Genomic DNA, 22,386 nt, shown 5'->3' on the forward strand with positions numbered 1-22,386 from the left:
TCTATCTGGTCCCCCTGGGAGGAGTACAGAGAGGGAAGAAAAGATGCTGATGACAGGATGGCGGACTCGACTGCAGGGCAACCCCCATGAAGAATTAGCAACATGGCGGTCTGGTCACTTCTCTGCTGGGCTTCCCCCCTCCCCTTTTTTTTTTTTTTTTTTTTTTTCCTCCTGCCCTCTCTTTCCCTCTTTCCTCCCTATCTCTTCCCCTCTACACTCTTTCGACCTTGCCCCCAATAACGCTTTCTTCGGACTTCTCCCCCCTACCCCATTCCTAGGATGTGTCCAGTGACTGTTCTACACTCTTTAGCTCACAACAATCCCTCAGCATATTTAGAGGTTTTCATTCCCACAACATTTATTTCCTATTCTATACGATTGTTCAATGAGTTATTATGATTGTTGAATTAAGTCTTCTGCTGAGAACCAGTTACCAGATCCCATGAGTGGATCTATTTTTTTTTATAGTTGACATTCGAGTGTTTCGTTATTTAATAATTTAAAAGAGGCAGCATTGAGGTTAACACCTCGGTCGCACTACTAGTCAGAGAAGTATGTTGCATTGAGGAAACAATGACTTGTACTGTTATTTACGATATTGTCCTCTTGTTTTATTTGTAATCCTGACTTTTGTTCTTGCCTCAATAAAAATATATTTTATAAAAAAAAAAGTAGAGCATGCATCTAGAGATATAAAATTAGCACAAAAGTTACATACATTTGGGGGGCGTGTCCAAGCAGCGACTGTGGATGGTCGCATCTTCTCAGTGCTCCTGCCGATCACCCAGCAATCCGCCGGTGTAGGGTACCTATTACAGCGATTTAATACACAAAACGATCAGCACTACTGGTATAGTGGTTTGTTTGGAGAAAATCAGGTTACTCACTGTATTTCTGACGCTAGAGCGCGAGAGTGGACAATATAGGCCTGGAGCGGCGGCTCAGGACAGGCAGCGCTACCCCCCTCGGTCCCCCGAGGGTAATTGTCAGGACTGGACATAATAGAATATAAACTTCTCACACTTTTACAGCACTATAGAAGAAAGGGGATCTTTCAAACATAAAAAAAACCTAAGGCTACCAAGCAATCTCTTGCTGCGCAATAAATATGGCCACCGTGATAGACGTTAACTACCTGCATCGCATTGACGACATTATGGAAAGAATTGAACACCGCTTTATGGGTCTGCTACAAAGGGCTCCTTGGGACTTTCTAATGCAACCACATATGATATACTTTAACCTGGAGAGCAGAGCGGAAGACAGGGAGGCGACAGCTACGGAAGATACAACCGCGGCAAAGAACTTTCCCATGGTTACCTCCCTACAAAGCAAGCGGGGAGTCAAGGCTAGTGCAGTGTCAGCTTTACAGGGTTCACCTCAAAAGGAGTCGCCCCAGCAAAATAGCAGACCGCCAGTGACTAACAAGCAACAGAAGAGCACTATGTCCATGGCGCCTCTCAGTGCAGATATAAAGTCCAAATACAATTATGGCGCTAGAACACGCTACACAGCAGCCTCTAAAAAACTCAAGAAACCCAGCACTTTCTCCCACGCTGTTTTGTGGACAAATCGACATGACCAGGAAGCATTCCTTATACAGGGTACTGGAAGTGATTCCCGGTTTAATATACCTACGGAGAACACATCATCTATTACGGATGCAGCATTAAAATGGCAGCTGGGTATATCTTTTTACTCTGACGGAAAAGACTTTGGCAAACAGTCTAAAATGAAATATTATCGGGACATGATAAAGCCAGCCTAACGTTGTAACTGTAAAAATGAGTTTAATATTGTTGGTTTAAATATGTTTTGATCCTGTTTATATCTATGCTGATTGTGGTTATAACTGTTGTTGCTTCCCTACGTTTTATTTTAAATGGCTACATACACTCTTACTGATGCACACTATGAGGGAGCCTTAGAAGCTATTCATGCATTTACGGCTAGTGGAGGCATTGTGGATACATTGGCGCCCTTTTATACTCCTGAGTGTTTCCTGCGGGTTTAGGGGGGGCCCCCTAGGGTGACAAAATTAGAACTGATGGGGGGGATCAATGGTATGTGCGCAGCCTCAGAACATAGAGGGTCTAAAAAAGAATAGTAATATCAGTGCCCCCATCTGGCGGTCTACGGCCGGGACCGTTGTTGGGAGCCCAAATATCATTTATTATCACTAACACGAGCTACTTCTAATTGGAGAGTGCTATGAGCGTATTATTAAATCTCTGATCATTGTCTAGGGAGTGACACGCAACAACTAGTTGAAAGTGTATATATATAGCCACTTAGGTTTAATAATGTAGACTATACTAGTTGGGAAATAAGTCCTGCATGGTTAAAGTCTCCCTTTTGTTCTGTTATGCAGTTTCTTTTTCTCTTTTTTTTTTCTCTTTGTTTAGACCACAAAAAAAGGTCGCTTGCCTCTGTGAGTTTGTATGTTAATATAACACCCAGTCCTGACAGGTACATCTATATAAATCCTTAAAAGAAGTAATATAGTTTCATGATGCTTTGAATATGATGATGTACGTTTCTGCATATTTTCATTTCTGTTATATGTAGAAAAATAACGCTAATACAAAATAGAGGGTAGATGTTTATTATCATGTGAACACAGTTATGTTTCTCAAGACTAATTTATTTTGCCTGCATTTTCCATCAGATTGTACACCATACACATATTGGAATTCTTGTGTCATATGTGCAATCTTTTAAGTTTAAAATTATAACCCCTTGGACTTTGAACTATATAGGTCCAAAAGTGGCCTTACACTTTGATATCCAGGGATGAAAGATGAGGACTATTAACATCCACTACAAAACCAGAAATGTCTTGAATGCTTTGTTTATGTTTTTTCATTCGTGTTAATGCTTTATGACCTCAATAAAAAATTAAAAAAAAAAAAAAAAAAAAAAGTTACATACATTTGAGTTAACAAGATGCAAAAGCCTAAACCAGAATTATTTATAGCATATGATGCTATGTTATTATAAGGCAATAGAGTTAGTATAAACTTCAGGAGAGTCTTGGGGACTATATTAACATTTAGGCTTGATGGTGTATGCCCAGCAAACACCTATAGAAAGTTTAAGTTAGAGTCTTATTATTTATTGATAAATCTAACTTTGCTGACCTCAGTATAAATATAATATAATATAAAAGGGGCTGTTTAAATTATGTTCAGTTTTAGGGGGGTCTACCCTGTTTTATATATGATGAGGTTTGGATAACAATGGCTGGTAGCAAATGATTAAGTTGCTGGATGTTTGGGTGGCTTTTGCAGGGTCACATGAGGGGATAATGATTGAGCTAAAGACTATTGTTAGGGACAAATATCAAGGCATGTTGTAGTTGTTTGGGCACATTTCTCCACTATGACCCCGGCCGCGGGCCGCAATGTTAACCCCATTGTAGGTTGTGTAGCTCCAGTTACCGTTATGATAATTCAGAACATGTATGTCTATACTCCTTCATGTCCCTTTGAGCTGTATATCCCTTGTGCTTGTGTAGGTAAGGAATCCGCCAGAACAATTATTGTTGTATAATACAGGGAGTGCAGAATTATTAGGCAAGTTGTATTTTTGAGGATTAATTTTATTATTGAACAACAACCATGTTCTCAATGAACCCAAAAAACTCATTAATATCAAAGCTGAATAGTTTTGGAAGTAGTTTTAGTTTGTTTTTAGTTATAGCTATTTTAGGGGGATATCTGTGTGTGCAGGTGACTATTACTGTGCATAATTATTAGGCAACTTAACAAAAACAAATATATACCCATTTCAATTATTTTATTTTTTACCAGTGAAACCAATATAACATCTCAACATCACAAATATACATTTCTGACATTCAAAAACAAAACAAAAACAAATCAGTGACCAATATAGCCACCTTTCTTTGCAAGGACACTCAAAAGCCTGCCATCCATGGATTCTGTCAGTGTTTTGATCTGTTCACCAATCAACAATGCGTTGCAGCAGGCAACCACAGCCTCCCAGACACTGTTCAGAGAGGTGTACTGTTTTCCCTCCTTGTAAATCTCACATTTGATGATGGACCACAGGGTTCTCAATGGGGTTCAGATCAGGTGAACAAGGAGGCATGGTAATTAGATTTTCTTCTATTATACCTTTCTTGCCAGCCACGCTGTGGAGTACTTGGACGCGTGTGATGGAGCATTGTACTGCATGAAAATCATGTTTTTCTTGAAGGATGCAGACTTCTTCCTGTACCACTGCTTGAAGAAGGTGTCTTCCAGAAACTGGCAGTAGGACTGGGAGATTGAGCTTGGCTCCAACCTCAAACCCGAAAAGGCCCCACAAGCTCATCTTTGATGATACCAGGCCCAACCCAGTACTCCACCTCCACCTTGCTGGCGTCTGAGTCGGGCTGGAGCTCTCTGCCCTTTACCAATCCAGCCACAGGCCATCCATCTGGCCCATCAAGACTCACTCTCATTTCAGTCAGTCCATAAAACCTTAGAAAATTCAGTCCTTGAGATATTTCTTGGCCCAGTCTTGACGTTTCACCTGGTGGTGTCTTGTTCAGTGGTGGTCAGTCTTTAAGCCTTTCTTCTTACCTTGGCCATGTCTCTGAGTATTGCACACCTTGTGCTTTTGGGCACTCCAGTGATGTTGCAGCTCTGAAAATATGGCCAAACTGGTGGCAAGTGGCATCTTGGCAGCTGCACGCTTGACTTTTCTCAGTTCATGGGCAGTTATTTTGCGCCTTGGTTTTTCTACACGCTTCTTGCGACCCTGTTGACTATTTTGAATGAACGCTTGATTGTTCGATGATCACGCTTCAGAAGCTTTGCAATTTTAAGAGTGCTGCATCCCTCTGCAAGATATCTCACTATTTTTTACTTTTCTGAGCCTGTCAAGTCCTTCTTTTGACCCATTTTGCCAAAGGAAAGGAAGTTGCCTAATAATTATGCACACCTGATATAGGGTGTTGATGTCATTAGACCACACCCCTTCTCATTACAGAGATGCACATCACCTAATATGCTTAATTGGTAGTAGGCTTTCGAGCCTATACAGCTTGGAGTAAGACAACATGCATAAAGAGGATGATGTGGTCAAAATACTAATTTGCCTAATAATTCTGCACTCCCTATAATATAAAATAGCATACAGGTACTTCAACATTATTATTAACCATTAAATTAGATCAGTAGTGTAGGGAAGATATACACACTGCTATTATCACACATTGTTAAACCTAGGTAGGGGACAAGGGGGGAAAAAAACAAAAAACAAAAAAAAACGAACAACGCAATGCAAACTGAACTTTTCAAAAGAACTTAATTAACACAGCCTTTTTGAGCATTCTAAATACTAGCTCAGTAGATAGTTGTTCCATTTGTAAAGTTTAATCCTCTCTGTTGTTGGGAAACATCCTTTCTGTTTAAGGGTATGATTGCTGAGTTCAGCACTTTTGAATTGCGCTGATTGGTGAACATGTGCAAAGAAACATGCTGTTGGAGTGCGGGAATCTGCGTTGTAAAGGCCGCAAGCTTCCGGAGCCACTGTGCTCTAAGTATACGATAACAGAACTAATCCAGTCTTCAAGTGTCTATAAGGACCCCTGTCTTCTGCAATTAATAACAGTCTAGTTGTGGGCGAGCTAACCCTAAGGTACTCATACCGGGAAAATGCCGTTGGGCAAAGGATATATCAGCTTGGCATCCGCATCTCCACAGGGGACTCCCCCAAGCCCCTGATCGGCAGATTCCCACATTCCTCACTTATGAGCTCTTTTGATGGTAATGTTTCTGCAGATGGGGCCATCACAGCGTTATGTGATTGTGTGCTTGTCAGGATTTTCTACCGTTATCTGGCGGAGTGCGATCGCTTAAACTGTATCATGTTGGCCAAAGGGATGTGCAAGTTCTTCTGGTGTGTCTTTTTCTGGTAAGGCTGTTCCGGTGTTGGAGATAGAGGAGCCCTCTACAAAGAAACCTAACAGTGAGGAGTCGCGGGAGCGCTCATTTCCAAATGTTCAAATCAGGGAATACGATGAGAGCTACTGAAATCCTATTGGCTCTTATCGCACCATATTGCACAATAAAAGAAGGTTTGTTTGTAACTTGTAATGGCAGCGCTATGGAAAGTGCGGTACCCCCTACATTTTTAGCGTTATTTACACACCGAGTTTAGCGCATAACTTGTAATTTTGCTGGTTATTTCGCCATTTAGAGAACAATTTATATAGTTACTTTTGTTCCCCTACTATCTTTATCGCTAGCTCCGTCCTCCCCTATATAGTTTTACTTGGAAAACTTTGGAAAGTGCATCCTCTAAATGTTCTCTGACCCTGAGTTTTTCTATTACATGTTTTATAACAGAAGCATTGGACTACAACCTGTCTCTCAGGTGATTTGATAACCCATAATGAACCTGTACAGTTGTAAATGTAACCACTACTCTACTCCAGATGCTGAGGATATAGGTTAGTTCCGTTACTATTCTAATCCTACGCATTCTGGAATAGGCTCCCCAAATAAGTGCCTTCGATAAGCTCTACATCCCCTAAGAGGTATCGACGGAACAGCTCACAAGGGGTATGTACTTGTATTAATAATTCCTGTATATCACCTGTCAAAGCTAGAGTTTTACCACAATATACTTCTCTCTTTAAGCATTTCCCCTGCTACCCTCTTAGAAAAAATTAGGTTCACCATGTGAGACAGAAGAGTGGTCTCCTTTTGTTGAAAACTAACCTGCCCTGCATACAAATCTTGTACATTAATAAGAGGCTCAAGAGTGGTCTCATGAATCGTTTAGTGGGGTATATAGTGTGGACAGCAAATCATTCTATACTTTATTCACATTTGTCATATAAGCATGTAAATGCATATCCTTTTGGACTTATATTTGATATAATTTGATGTTATTTTGAAGTTTATTGTTACTATTCACTGACATTCTATTGTTTGTAAGCCTTGAATTGAACCTCAATAAAAAATCATTAAAAAAAAAAAAAAACATCAGTTTCCAAGCTACAATAGTCATTTACAACAGTTAAACAAGTGTCTACACTGTATTTCTGATCAATCTGTTATTTTAATTTGCTTTTCTCTTGAAAACAAGGACATTTCTAAGTGATCCCAAGCTTTTGAACACTAGTGTATATCAAATGTTCTTTCAAGCATTTCAAGCATATTTATACCTATTAAATGGAAATTATTTTTTTGGGGGAAAATAATGTTTTAAAAGGGAATTAAAGAGATATCATATCTGAAACCGTGTTGGACTAGGAAGGGCTGGCAACTTTGTGGAGTAATTTTAAATGGCGAAGAATAGAGATATCCCAAGTATGGTTAAACATTCAAATATTTTCCCTACTTGTAGAACAAGACTCTCAGAACATTATTGTTTTGGACAAATTCGGACACATATTTTGAAACAAATATTCAGGGAATTAGTTTCCCTGCATATTCATTTCCCGCGCTATTCGGTATTCACATTCATTTAATATTCGTTATCGTTAAATTAATGTAAATGTATGAAAGCTATAGGCGAAACGCTCTTACCCTTTACCTTCCAAAGATCCAAATGTGTTATTTATTCTTTGTATTACAGAACAGTTATCTCTGGTTGTCTAGGGGGTACATGACCCTCCTCGCTGCTCCTGAGTGGCAGTATGGGGTTAAGTCTTTGTTGTGTTTACTTGCAATAATCCTATGACTTGAATTATTTAATTCCTGTTGTTTTAGTCATGCCAGCAGAACAGGTTGGCCTGCATATCTGACAAAAAATGTGGCAAATATCCAGATTTTATATTGTAACTATGTACTTCATGTAAACTCAGCATCTGACTATTAAATAATAGATTGTTTATTTGTGTTTAGTTACCTCTATGGGGAGTTGTTTACATGCAAAAATAAAAAAGAATTTGAACCAGAAAGTAGAGAAAACAAAAAACTTTAATTAGAAAATTTATTCGAAAGCTGGCCCTAGGCGGTATGAAAGTGTGTAGCCTGAAATATACCTGTCCTAACATTGCTGGAATTAAAACACACACACACACACACACATAAATAACTACATACACACACGTATATATTATATTATATATATATATATATATATATATATATTATATATATATATATATATACTGTATATAATCCAGCGAGTCTGTACTATTACTACAATATAAAGAATTGAGTATTTTGGGCTGCACTACACTACACCCCTTAATCACGTCTCAAAATGTCACTTTAAATAAAACGGTCACATGGTGCCTGTGTGTATTAGCACATATGCAGGCAACCTCATGCTTTTTGATTGCTTTGTTATAGTACAAGGATCTTTATAATTATAATGCAAACAGCTGCTGAGTTAGTAAAGTTAGATGAAGAAAGGGTTAATATCTGTTTTCAACTAGAACTCCCCAGCCCCCTCCTCTCCAGCAATACTTTTATTGTGTCAATTTGTTTTCTGATGACCCTGGACATTAGGGAAGAAGTCCAGGACTAACCCCTCCAGGTCTGTTAGTTTTAACTTTTAGGTTTGACAAGGAGGTTTCCCTGTAGTGAATATGCTACTTGTAGAGAGATAGCACACATCCCTGCTATGTAGCATAGCTCTGAATTACTGACCTTTCCTTTCTATATAGCAGAATGTGACTTATCACTTTACAACTTCTATGGCTTGTACTCACAGCCGACTTCTGTGTTATTCTTTAGGTCCAGCAGCACCACAATGTAATAAAACAGTTCTGTGCACTGCTGATTGCTGTGTTGGGGGAGGTCTGAGGATCTCTTACATTCAGCCATAATAAAATTAATACGATGTTTTAATAAAAGCTTCAACATTTAATGCACAGTCCCCACCTGCCCTGGTATATACCCATCAGATCAAGATCATACAGCCAGACTCCACTACGGTTTCACTTTCCCTGTAACACGCTTACCGGCTGTCAGCACAACGTCCACTGGCTGCTATACTCTGGTGCTCTGCTCCCAGCATATTTAATTAATTATGAACCAGAATTTCCGGAAAGCCAGGACGGGAAGATTTGAAAATGTGCAACTATAGTAGCTGGGCACATAACTTGCATTCGCTATATTTACTGATACAGCGTCATACAAATTTTAAAAGGGAAGGGGGAGGATTATATTGATAATATGGACTTAGTGGTTACACATATACAACATCCACTATTTTTACTGCTTTCTGGAACAGTTAAAATAGGTTTGTTTAACAAAATCCGTTTTATGCACAGTCATTTTTTAATATAGGGATCTCAATTGGTTTGTAAATAGTTATTTAAATAAAATCTCAAACATCACTGAGTGATTTGCCATATGCAGCTACCGCACTGTAACTAACAAAAGAAATCTTAAACCTAGTGTGCACGCTAGAAAAAAAGCTAATTGTGGATATGGAGTGTTTAGCAGTGCGCTGGTTATAAAGGTTAGTTACCAAACACCTAAAAATTAGAAAGATCCTTCGGTCTTTCAACAACGATAGAGTAAGTGAATGGGGGTGATAGGTGCGCTATTGATAGCTGAAGGTTTACTAAAAATTAAATGATATTTATCAATACAAGATTTATAAATATGTGAAATAAGTGTAGTGAATATAAGGTGAAATATTAAATTGGAATAAAAGTTTCCACAATGATTTAAACTATATAGTGTTCGAATCTATATTACCATATTATCTAACACTCTGGAAAGATATACAGAAAGAATTTAAATAATCACTGTGAGTAGCAAATATATTTATAAAATAGAATATAAAATACAAGTTACAATAAAAACATCAAATTAAAGGGACGTCTCCCCTATAATATAAAATATTCAGGATGTAAAAACATTGATTATTTGTGACACTTTAAATAGTGTTAACATATGCTGCCCCATACATAGAGTTAAGCATAAGTATCCGTATCTTTAAACGTATAGGCAAGTTCAAATGGTATTTGTATACCCAGCTGTGTAAAGGTAGATAATAGCAGTTCAAATGTGCATGAACGTTATAGCCGATATGGTTTACAGAAAGTTACTTCTCGATTGATATTCTCTCCGGGTGAAACAGGTTACTATACAATATTGTCCCAAACAAAATCGAGTACCTGTTATTCTTCAGACCCGTCTTGCAGCGTCCGATTCCCCTTCTCACCTGGTGACTGATCAGCGCCGCATGTGTCTTGGCGTCTGACGTCACAACTTGGTATCTCGGTGGGATTGGCTGGAAATGTTACGAGATAAGCAATTTCTTGTAGAAGATGGAATAGATCCTTTATGGGATGAAAATATTGTGGAAAGATCCTGCACTTAGTGCTTGATGCACGCAGGACTTTGGAAATAGGCAACCCGGGTTGTTACAGTATTGAAACTGGAATCTTATGATATCCAAAGAAGAAAGTCTCTTTGTGTATTTTATTTCACACAATTGTAGGGTCAGCAGTCACAAGGTTGACGCGTTTCGCTCAGAAGAGCTTTATCAAGATCCTGCTGACTGTTGTATCAATATATTTAAAGGCATCAGTTCTTTCTGATTGGTCTTTCTTAAAAAGGATATAAATATGTCAGATCAACATAGAGCATTTATTTTGAAAAGCATAACATATATATTAGAAAACAACTATTTTTCATTTGATGGAAAGTTTTATTTACAGACCGAAGGTATAGCAATGGGCACAAGGTTTGCACCTAGCTATGCCAATTTATTTATGGGAGCATGGGAAGACGATTTTTTTGGCTCCGGCAGCTATGGTGCAAACCTTGTGCTCTACAAGAGATACATAGATGATCTCTTATTAATATGGAGAGGTATTGAACAAGACCTTAAATCTATGTTTGATAGAATGAACCTTAACACCTGGGGTCTAAAATTCACTTCTAACTATAGCAAAGATAAGATTGTCTTTTTAGACTTAGAGATAATGATCATGAACAAAGAACTTGAAACTAAGACCCACTTCAAAAAGGTTGACAGTAGTAACTATATACACTCAAAAAGTTGCCATTTAAACACCTGGAAACTCAATATTCCCACAGGCCAATACCTCCGTATTAGAAAAAATTGCTCAAGACCCATAGATTTCGAACAACAATCAGAAATCCTAGCAGAAAGATTTCATGCAAGAGGGTTTAATAAACTAATTACTGACAAAGCAACTGATAGGGCCACAAATACTGATAGAGTCCCTTTTAACTTATAAGGAGAAAGGAAAAGAAAAAGATAATAAAAATCTAATTGATATTCCATTTATCACTAATTACCATGCCGATTACAATATAATTAAAGGCATCATAAGAAAACACTGGCACCTTATAAGGGAGGATACCATTTTGGGGAAAACTATTATGGAACAACCTAAATTTGTTTTTAAAAGAGCAACGAATTTAAAATCAATAATTTTGATAAATTAATCAATATCAAGGATATAATAAGATGTACTAATAAGAACATAATCTATATTCTCAAATGCTCTTGTAATCTCTTCTATTTTGGAGAGACCAAAAGAATGGTAAGAGACAGAATAAGGGAACACCTTTGCCAGATAGAACGAGGCTCTGAAGATACACATCTATATAAACACTTTAAATCTGTCCATAAAGGGAACACCAAAGATCTTTCCTATTGGGGAATACAAAAAGTAAAAAACAACTGGAGGGGCGGAGATATAGAGAAAAAATTACTAATCAAAGAAGCTGAATTAATTTATAAACATAACACACTATATCCAAATGGGCTTAACTCTGAAATGGATCTGTCACCTTTTCTCCTTGAATAAAGCCATATAATAATACCAACAATACATCTATCTATAATAGAATTAATGTTATTATAACAATTCTTTATTTATGTTTTTTATTATAAAGTTATAACTGTCTAATATACAGAAAGCTGCCCTATATGAAATTTCCATCTTAAAACTCTGTTGATACATATGAGTAAGATGGACAACAAAACATTCCACCTTAAATTAGTCCAATTATTGGAAGACCAATCAGAAAGAACTGATGCCTTTAAATATATTGATACAACAGTCAGCAGGATCTTGATAAAGCTCTTCTGAGCGAAACGCGTCGACCTTGTGACTGCTGACCCTACAATTGTGTGAAATAAAATACACAAAGAGACTTTCTTCTTTGGATATCATAAGATTCCAGTTTCAATACTGTAACAACCCGGGTTGCCTATTATACCTCTACTGAATTTTCAAAGTCCTGCGTGCATCAAGCACTAAGTGCAGGATCTTTCCACAATATTTTCATCCCATAAAGGATCTATTCCATCTTCTACAAGAAATTGCTTATCTCGTAACATTTCCAGCCAATCCCACCGAGATACCAAGTTGTGACGTCAGACGCCAAGACACATGCGGCGCTGATCAGTCACCAGGTGAGAAGGGGAATCGGACGCTGCAAGACGGGTCTGAAGAATAACAGGTACTCGATTTTGTTTGGGACAATATTGTATAGTAACCTGTTTCACCCGGAGAGAATATCAATCGAGAAGTAACTTTCTGTAAACCACATCGGCTATAACGTTCATGCACATTTGAACTGCTATTATCTACCTTTACACAGCTGGGTATACAAATACCATTTGAACTTGCCTATACGTTTAAAGATACGGATACTTATGCTTAACTCTATGTATGGGGCAGCATATGTTAACACTATTTAAAGTGTCACAAATAATCAATGTTTTTACATCCTGAATATTTTATATTATAGGGGAGACGTCCCTTTAATTTGATGTTTTTATTGTAACTTGTATTTTATATTCTATTTTATAAATATATTTGCTACTCACAGTGATTATTTAAATTCTTTCTGTATATCTTTCCAGAGTGTTAGATAATATGGTAATATAGATTCGAACACTATATAGTTTAAATCATTGTGGAAACTTTTATTCCAATTTAATATTTCACCTTATATTCACTACACTTATTTCACATATTTATAAATCTTGTATTGATAAATATCATTTAATTTTTAGTAAACCTTCAGCTATCAATAGCGCACCTATCACCCCCATTCACTTACTCTATCGTTTGTTGAAAGACCGAAGGATCTTTCTAATTTTTAGGTGTTTGGTAACTAACCTTTATAACCAGCGCACTGCTAAACACTCCATATCCACAATTAGCTTTTTTTCTAGCGTGCACACTAGGTTTAAGATTTCTTTTGTTAGTTACAGTGCGGTAGCTGCATATGGCAAATCACTCAGTGATGTTTGAGATTTTATTTAAATTACTATTTACAAACCAATTGAGATCCCTATATTAAAAATGACTGTGCATAAAACGGATTTGTTAAACAAACTATTTTTAACTGTTCCAGAAAGCAGTAAAAATAGTGGATGTTGTATATGTGTAACCACTAAGTCATATTATCAATATAATCTCCCCTTCCCTTTTAAATTTGTATGACGCTGTATCAGTAAATATAGCGAATGCAAGTTATGTGCCCAGCTACTATAGTTGCACATTTTCAAATCTTCCCGTCCTGGCTTTCCGGAAATTCTGGTTCATAATTAATAAATATGCTGGGAGCAGAGCACCAGAGTATAGCAGCCAGTGGAGTTGTGCTGACAGCCGGTAAGCGTGTTAAGATGTTACAGGGAAAGTGAAACCGTAGTGGAGTCTGGCTGTATGATCTTGATCTGGATGGGTATATACAGGGCAGGTGGGACTGTGCAGTTAAATGTTGAAGCTTTTATTAAAACATCGTATTAATTTTATTATGGCTGAATGTAAGAGATCCTCAGACCTCCCCCAACACAGCAATCAGCAGTGCACAGAACTGTTTTATTACATTGTGGTGCTGCTGGACCTAAAGAATAACACTGAAGTCGGCTGTGAGTACAAGCCATAGAAGTTGTAAAGTGATGTCACATTCTGCTATATAGAAAGGAAAGGTCAGTAATTCAGAGCTATGCTACATAGCAGGGATGTGTGCTATCTCTCTACAAGTAGCATATTCACTACAGGGAAACCTCCTTGTCAAACCTAAAAGTTAAAACTAACAGACCTGGAGGGTTAGTCTGGACTTCTTCCCTAATGTCCAGGGTCATCAGAAAACAAATTGACACAATAAAAGTATTGCTGGAGAGGAGGGGGCTGGGGAGTTCTAGTTGAAAACAGATATTAACCCTTTCTTCATCTAACTTTATCACCCCCATTCACTTAGAAAAAAAGCTACCTAGATAAACTTGTCATTCCACTCAAAATTATTAATTTACTCATTGACAACATTACAAATGCTGGCCAGAGTGCAATCCTAGCTGTGAGCAGAGGCATGGAGGATAATGTACTTTGTCTGGTCTGTGTTCTATAAAATGTGCTTACCTGCCTCCCGTCAGAGCAGCTGTCAGCACTGCGCTAGCCAGTAAGACTAACTGAGCCATAGAAACAAGGATGTTACTAGATAGCCAGCCGCCAGCCTTTAATCAATAGTGCATTCTTTCTGCAGATAGATCGCAGCATGTTCTCCCATTCTGTACAGTTCAATTAAAGAGAGTGGGACTGGGGGCTACCCTATGTAAAGGGAATTAGTTTCCCTGCATATTCGTTTCCCGTGCTATTCGGTATTTAGAGTATTTCACAAAAGTGAGTACACCCCTCACATTTTTGTAAATATTTTAATATATCTTTTCATGTGACAACACCGAAGAAATGACACTTTGCTGCAATGTAAAGTAGTGAGTGTACAGCCTGTATAACAGTGTAAATTTGCTGTCCCCTTAAAATAACTCAACCCACAGCCATTAATGTCTAAACCGTTGGCAACAAAAGGGAGTATAACCCTAAGTGGAAATGTCCAAATTGGGCCCAATTAGCCATTTTCCCTCCCCGGTGTCATGTGACTCGTTAGTGTTACAAGGTCTCAGGTGTGAATGGGGAGCAGGTGTGTTAACTTTGGTGTTATCGCTCTCACACTCTTACTGGTCACTGGAAGTTCAACATGGCACCTCATGGCAAAAAATTCTGAGGATCTGAAAAAAAGAATTGTTCCTATATATAAAGATTGGCCTAGGCTATAAGAAGATTGCCAAGACACTGACACTGAGCTACAGCACAGTGGGCAAGACCATACAGCGATTTCACAGGACAGGTTCCACATAGAACAGGCCTCGGCATGGTCAACCAAAGAAGATGAGTGCATGTGCTCAGCTTCATATCGAGAGGTTGTCTTTGGAAAATAAACATATGAGTACTGCCAGCATTATTGCAGAGGTTGAAGGGGTGGGGGGTCATCCTGCCAGTGCTCAGACCATATGTCGCACACTGCATCAAATTGGTCTGCATTGGTCTTCTAAAGATGAACAAGAAAGCCTGCAAACAGTTTGATGAAGACAAGCAGACTAAGGATATGGATTACTGGAACCATGTCCTGTGGTCCAATGAGACCAAGATAAACTTATTTGGTTCAGATGGTGTCAAGCGTGTGTGGTGGCAACTAGGTAAGGAGTACAAAGACAAGTGTGTCTTGCCTACAGTCAAGCATGGTGGTGGGAGTGTAATGGTCTGGGCCTGCATGAGTGCTGCCGGCACTTGGGAGCTACAGTTCATTAGGGGAACCATGAATACCAACATATACTGTGACATACTGAAGCAGAGCATGATCCCCTCCCTTCGGAGACTTGGCCGCAGGGCAGTATTCCAACATGATAACCACCCCAAACATACCTCTAGCAAGGTCTCTAACATCCACCAGCTCTGTGATGTCGTCATGGAGGAGTGGAAGAGGACTCCAGTGGCAACCTGTGAAGTTCTGGTGAACTCCATGCCAAAGAGGGTTAAGGCAGTGCTGGAAAATAATGGTGGCCACACAAAATATTGACAATTTGGGCCCAATTTGGACATTTCCACTTAGGGGTGTACTCACTTTTGTTCCCAACGGTTTAGATATTAATGGCTGTGTGTTGAGTTATTTTGAGTGGACAGCAAATTTGCACTGTTATACAGGCTGTACACTCACTACTTTACATTGTAGCAAAGTGTCATTTCTTCAGTGTTGTCAAAATTGTTTACAAAAATGTGAGTGGTGTACTCACTTTTGTGAGATACTGTACATTCATGTATGTTCGTTATCGTTAAATGAATGTAAATGTATGAAATTTATTGGCGAAACATTCTTTGCTTTACCTTTAGGGCCCTTCTCCTTTAGTGCAGGCCCTGGGAGCCGCTGCGCTTAGCCTCCTATTAGCAAGGCTGGGGTGTAAGTATTTTAACCATTTAAAGGAAACTAATGAATACTCACAAATTTCGTCAGTATTCATTTGTTTTCTTAAAATTTTCGGGGGGCATTCATCCAATATACAGAGTTTAGTACATCCTAGGCTTTCGCTCAAGAGCTAATATTTCACTTTAAATTTTGGATTACTCAATAGTGATATTAGCTCACCATAGTGCTAACATTTTTGCACTCTACTTGTGACCTAGACCAAAGAGTTTAAGCAAAGTTGTATTTTGGCCTACGGAAATGTAGCCTGTGCCTATGGCAGAAGGATTTAGAGGGTGCAGCAAAATGTTTAGGGGCAAATCTATGGGATGATGTCTTTCCAAAGATCGAAATGTGTTATTTATTCTTTGTATTACTGAACAGTTATCTCTGGTTGTCTAGGGGGGTACATGACTCCCTTGCTGCTCTGAATGGCAATATGGGGTTAAGTCTCTTTTGTGTTTACTTGTAATAATCCTATGACTTGAATTATTTAATTCTTGTTGTTTTAGTCATGCCAGCAAAACAGGTTGGCCTGCATATCTGACAAAAAAGGTGGTAAATATCCAGATTTTATATTGTAACTATGTACTGTTCATGTAAACGCAGAATCTGACTATTAAATAATAGATTGTTTATTTGTTTAGTTACCTCTTGGGGAGTTGTTTACATGCAAACTAAAAAAGAATTTGAAAACAGAAAGTAGAGAAACCAAAAAACTTTAATTAGAAAATGTATTCGAAAGCTGGCCCTAGGCGGTTTGAAAGTGTGCAGCCTGAAATATACCTGCGCTAACATTCTCATACTCAACAGCGATATTAGCTCACCATAGTGCTAACATTTCTGCGCTCTACTTGTAACCTAAGCCAAAGAGTTTAAGCAAAGTTGTATTTTGGCCTACAGAAATGTAGCCTGTGCCTATGGCAGAAGGATTTAGAGGTTGCAGCAAAATGTTTAGGGGTAAATCTATGGGATGATGTTTATCCAAAGATCCAAATGTGTTATTTATTCTTTGTATTACAGAACAGTTATCTCTGGTTGTGTAGGGGGGTGCATGACCCCCTCGCTGCTCTGAGTTAAAGAGAGTGGGACTGGGAGCTGGATTGGGGGCTGCCCTACGTAAAGGAAACTGAATGGATCCTGATTACTTACCTTGTCTCACAGATAGCTACTCTCCTCTCCTGTGGCAACTCGTTAGGTAGACAATTTCCCACCTTCTTCCCGCTGCTCTACTCACAGCTGAGAGAGACAGTGTCACAGGCTCACAGAGTTACGTGAGTGCCGGTCGAACCGCTGATTGGCTCCCAAGTCTTTTTAGAGAGCAGACTCTATTGGGAGCTGTATGGGCATGCAAAGAGACTTAAGCACCACTGGGTGGTGCTGTCTCTCGCGGCTCATGGTAAATTTTACTAAGACATCCATATTGCGCAATGGAGGGGAGCTGAATGGCTCACAGCCTCTCCTTCATTGCACAATATGGATCGCTTAGTTTAGTATTTGTAAGCCAGCCTTTGCTACACATCATAGATCATGGTGGCGGAGTCGGCGGTTGGGGAGTGGGGGGTAAGGGGGGGTATCTTTCGGTACAATTTTTTTTATATATATATATATATATATATATAAACTTTAAAAAAATGATTAAACATTAAAAAAAGTTTATACCACATAGGACAGGTGAGGCGCTGCCTCACCTACCTCCTATGATGGCATGTCACTGCCTAAGATTAATAAATTATTTAAGAAGCTAAACATCTGCCACCTGGAGGCGAACAGAACACCACTACATCTTGCTTGTGCCAGTGGGTGCCCTGATGCAGTCTCTGCATTGATAAAGAGTGTCCCCTAGCAGATACATTTTCAAGACTGTGATTTTATGCCCCCCGCATAAGGCAATCCAGTGTGGCCAAGAGTAATGTGCTGCAATGTAATTAGAGTCTGGAGCACACATTCATACAAAGGACATCAGAGGCAAAACCATTCTCAATTATGCAGCTGGCTTAAAATCAAACACTTTGGAAACAGCATTAATTGAAAGTGGAGATACAATTAAAACAAAAATGGAGGATTTAGAAATAGCTCAGAATTCTACAAATTCTATAACAACAATTGATGGCAATGAGGGAGATATTGTATCTATTTCAGAGGCTATGAGCTCATCTTTTACTACCCCCAATTCTCAAAAATCATTTGAAGACAATGAGAGAGATACTGTATCTAGTTCAGAGACTATGAACCCATCTATTACTACCACCGATTCTGTAACATCAGTTGATGGCAGTGAGGGAGACTATGAACCCCTTTCAGAGATTATAAACTCATCTATTACTATTATAAATACAATCAGAGGTTTTCTGTGGCAAAAGCAAGACTTCTGAGTTGTCTAGATTTGTAAATGAACTACACAATGAGTTATTTTCTCTACATTTTGTGTTTAGTGGAGGATTTTAAACTCACTTTTTGCATCCCCATAATTTTAATTGTTGTTGTATTTTGCTCATAAATCAACTTTACCCAGCAGTAATTCAACCTACTCCCAGCTGATGAGTGGCAAAAACCACAAAACAGCTGTCCTGGGATTGGTCTCAATCACTGTACTAACCCTAGCTAAGATTAAAATCTGTTTACACAGCAATGCTATGGCGTAAAGGGAATTCTGCGTTAAAGCAGGCTAAAGTAAAAAAGTGAGTCATTGTGAACCTCATTTGTATATCTTACCCAGAATCCTTTGCTGCATTGGAAACAATGTATTCAGAGGTTTTCTGTGGTAAAAGCAAGACTTCTGACTTGTCTAGATTTGTAAATGAACTTATTTTCTCTACCATAAATGCAGTAATATCAAACATCGACACTAAAGCTGTTGATGATGCCATCAATTAATTAATTTCATAGATACTGTTTGGTGATGATAATATAGAATTCCCAGCTTTTGACAATACCATCAATGATTTAATATCAAAGCTGGGGTTTGAAGAAGAAGATGGTACAGAATCATCTAAAAAATTCTTAACTTTTGACAATACTATCAAATTTTAATATCAGAGCTTGTATTGAATAAAAATAGTACAGATTCTTCAACTGAGAAATTCAAGTTCTGATTATTCCACAAGCCTGCCTTTCAGCCTCATAAACGAGCCTGCCAGCCACTGACCCTGCTCATAGACCAGCCAGCCAGCCACCAACCATGGACATAGACCAGCCTGCCAGCCACCAACCCTGGTCATAGACCAGCCTGCCAGCTGGCCACCAACACTGGTCATAGACCATCATGCCAGCCAGCCATCGACCCTAGTCATTGACCAGCCAGCCTCCCAACCACCGACACTGGTCATAGACCAGCCTGCCAGCCACAAAACTGGACATAGACCAGCCAGCCTGTCAGCCACCGACACTGGTCACAGACCTGCCAGCTTGCCAGCCACCAACACTGGTCACATACCAGCCAGCCTGCCAGCCACCGAAACTGGTCACAGACCAGCCAGCCTGACAGCCACTGTCACTGGTAACAGACCAGTCTGTCTGCCAGCTACCGACACTGGTCACAGACCACCCAGCCTGCCAGCCACTGACACTGGTCACAGACCAACCAGCCTGAAAGCCAACGACACTGGTCACAGACCAGCCAGCATGCCAGCTTGTTAAAAAATAATAAAAAAATCTCAAGGTGTTTACTGTTCCTTTAATAGCCCCAGCATTCAAACATATTTACACACATCTCACAAATTTGATGTAGCTTGCCAACTTTGTATAATGTTAAACCCTAATTGTTTAGGTGCTTTTAACTTTCAATTGAGTGAACAAGCTTATTTGGTTCTACCATCAGTGAACTAAACCTAAAAATAATCAATTGAACTGACTTTAAATTTCACACCTAGATTACAAGTTTTGCATTTGGAACGCAGCCATTGAGTCTTGTCAGTATAGCTATACTGCAAGCATTTTAGCCTGTAATGCAACGTCAGTCCCGCACTAAAAAAAATAAAGTTTTTGCGTGGGATTTCCATAGCACTGCCATTACAAGTTTTGCGGTGAGGCTGGAAAGCTTGCGTTACAGCCTATACCGACACGATCCTTTCCGCAATCTGAGACCAGTAGTTATGAGTTTTATGCAATAAAACTGTCACACAAAACTCATAACTAAAGTGTTACAAAGTGCACTAACACCCATAAACTACCTATTAAACCCTAAACCGAGGCCCTTCCGCATCGCAAACACTATATTAAACTTATTAACCCCTAATCTTCCACTCCCGACATCACCACCACTAATAACATTTATTAACCTCTATTCTGACGCTCTCTGACATCGCCGCCACTATAATAAAGTTATTAACCAATATTCCCCCGCACCCCATCACCCACACTATAATAAAGATATTAACCCCTATTCCGCCACTCCCCGACATCGCCGCCACTTAATAGTTATTAACCCCTAAACCTCTGGCCTCCCACATCACTGCCACTAAATAAACCTAAAAACCCCTAAACCAACAGCACCCCACATCGTTAAAAAGTGAATTAAACTATTAACCCCTACACGTAACAACCCCCTAACTTTAAATTAAAATTACAATATCCCTATCTTAAAATAAATAAAAACTTACCTGCGAAATTAAAATAACCTAAAAGTTTAAACTATGAATTAAACTAACATTACTGTTATACTAAAAGTAAAATAACTATAAATTAAATAAATTAAATTACTCATTAAAATAACCTAACACTACTAAAAAAAAAAAAAATCTACAGTTACAAAAAATGTAAGATACTAAATTACAAAAAATAAAAAATACTTAATTACAAAAATAAAAAAATACTAAATTACAAAAAATAACAAACAAAATTTTCCAAAACAAAAACAATTACACCTAATCTAATAGCCCTATAAAAATAAAAAAGCCCCCCCAAAATTAAAAAAAAACCCTAGCCTACAATAAACTATCAATAGCCCTTAAAAGGGCCTTTTGTAAGGCATTGCCCTAAAGAAATCAGCTCTTTTCCCTGAAAAAAATACAAGACCCCCCCAACAGTAAAACCCACCACCCAACCAACCCCCCAAAATAAAAAACTTAACTCTAAAAAAAAAACCTAAGCTACCCATTGCAATGAAAAGGGCATTTGTATGGGCATTGCCCTTTAAAGGGCATTCAGCTCTTTTTCATTGCCCTGAAAAGGGCATTTAGCTCCTTTAAGATAGCCCAAATCCTAATCTAAAAAAAAAAAAAAGTTTAAAAAAACCTAACACTAACCCCCGACGATCCACTTACAGTTGCTGAAGTCCGGACATCCAGGCGGCGAGGTCTTCATCCATCCAGGCAGCGTCATCTATCTTCATCCAGGCAGCATCTTCAATCTTCATACCGGTGACGCGGAGTGGGTCCATCCTAAAGACATGCAGCATGGAACATCCTCTTCATACGGTCGCCGCCGTATACTGAATCTTTAATGCAAGGGAGCCTTTTCAAAATGGCGTCCCTTGCATTCCTATTGGCTGATTTGATTTTTGAAATTCAAATCAGCCAATAGGATGAGAGCTACTGAAATCCTATCGGCTGTTCAAATAAGCCAATTGGATTAAAGCTACTGAAATTCTATTGGCTGATTTGAATTTCAAATATTCTCAACAATGTGGTAAAAAAATTATTTAAAGTAATCATCACTCTGGATCAGCTTTTCATTTGTGACTCATTTTTTGCAAAGTATATTGTGTAAAAATGTTTCAGTTGATAAATATTTCTTTCTGATGTTCACCTTTTTATGAAACGTAAAACTAATTCACCCCCTGCGTGGGATGAAATAGTTATCTTATTTATGAATATAACCACATATTGAAAATAAATAAAGCAAAAAAAAAAAAAAAAGATAGAAAGAAAGAAATGGGGTTTAGTATCCCTTTAATAAAAAAATGCCTTAACTCTTCATACTGGCAAAGTACCTAAGATGGTGGTGATCAGTGTGGGTGAGGGAGGGAAGAGAGCTGTTTGGGATCAGGTAGGGATCAGGGGGTGGGAGGGTAATCTCTACACTAAAGCTAACATTAACCTTTTAAGCTACCTAATTAACCCCTTCACTGTCTGGAATAATAGAAGTGTGGTGCACAGCTGCAATTAGAGGCCATCTAATTACCAATTAGAGGCCATCTAATTACCAAAAAGCAATGGCAAAGCCATATATGTCT

This window comes from Bombina bombina, chromosome 4, assembly GCF_027579735.1.
Source record: "Bombina bombina isolate aBomBom1 chromosome 4, aBomBom1.pri, whole genome shotgun sequence".
NCBI lineage: Eukaryota > Metazoa > Chordata > Amphibia > Anura > Bombinatoridae > Bombina > Bombina bombina.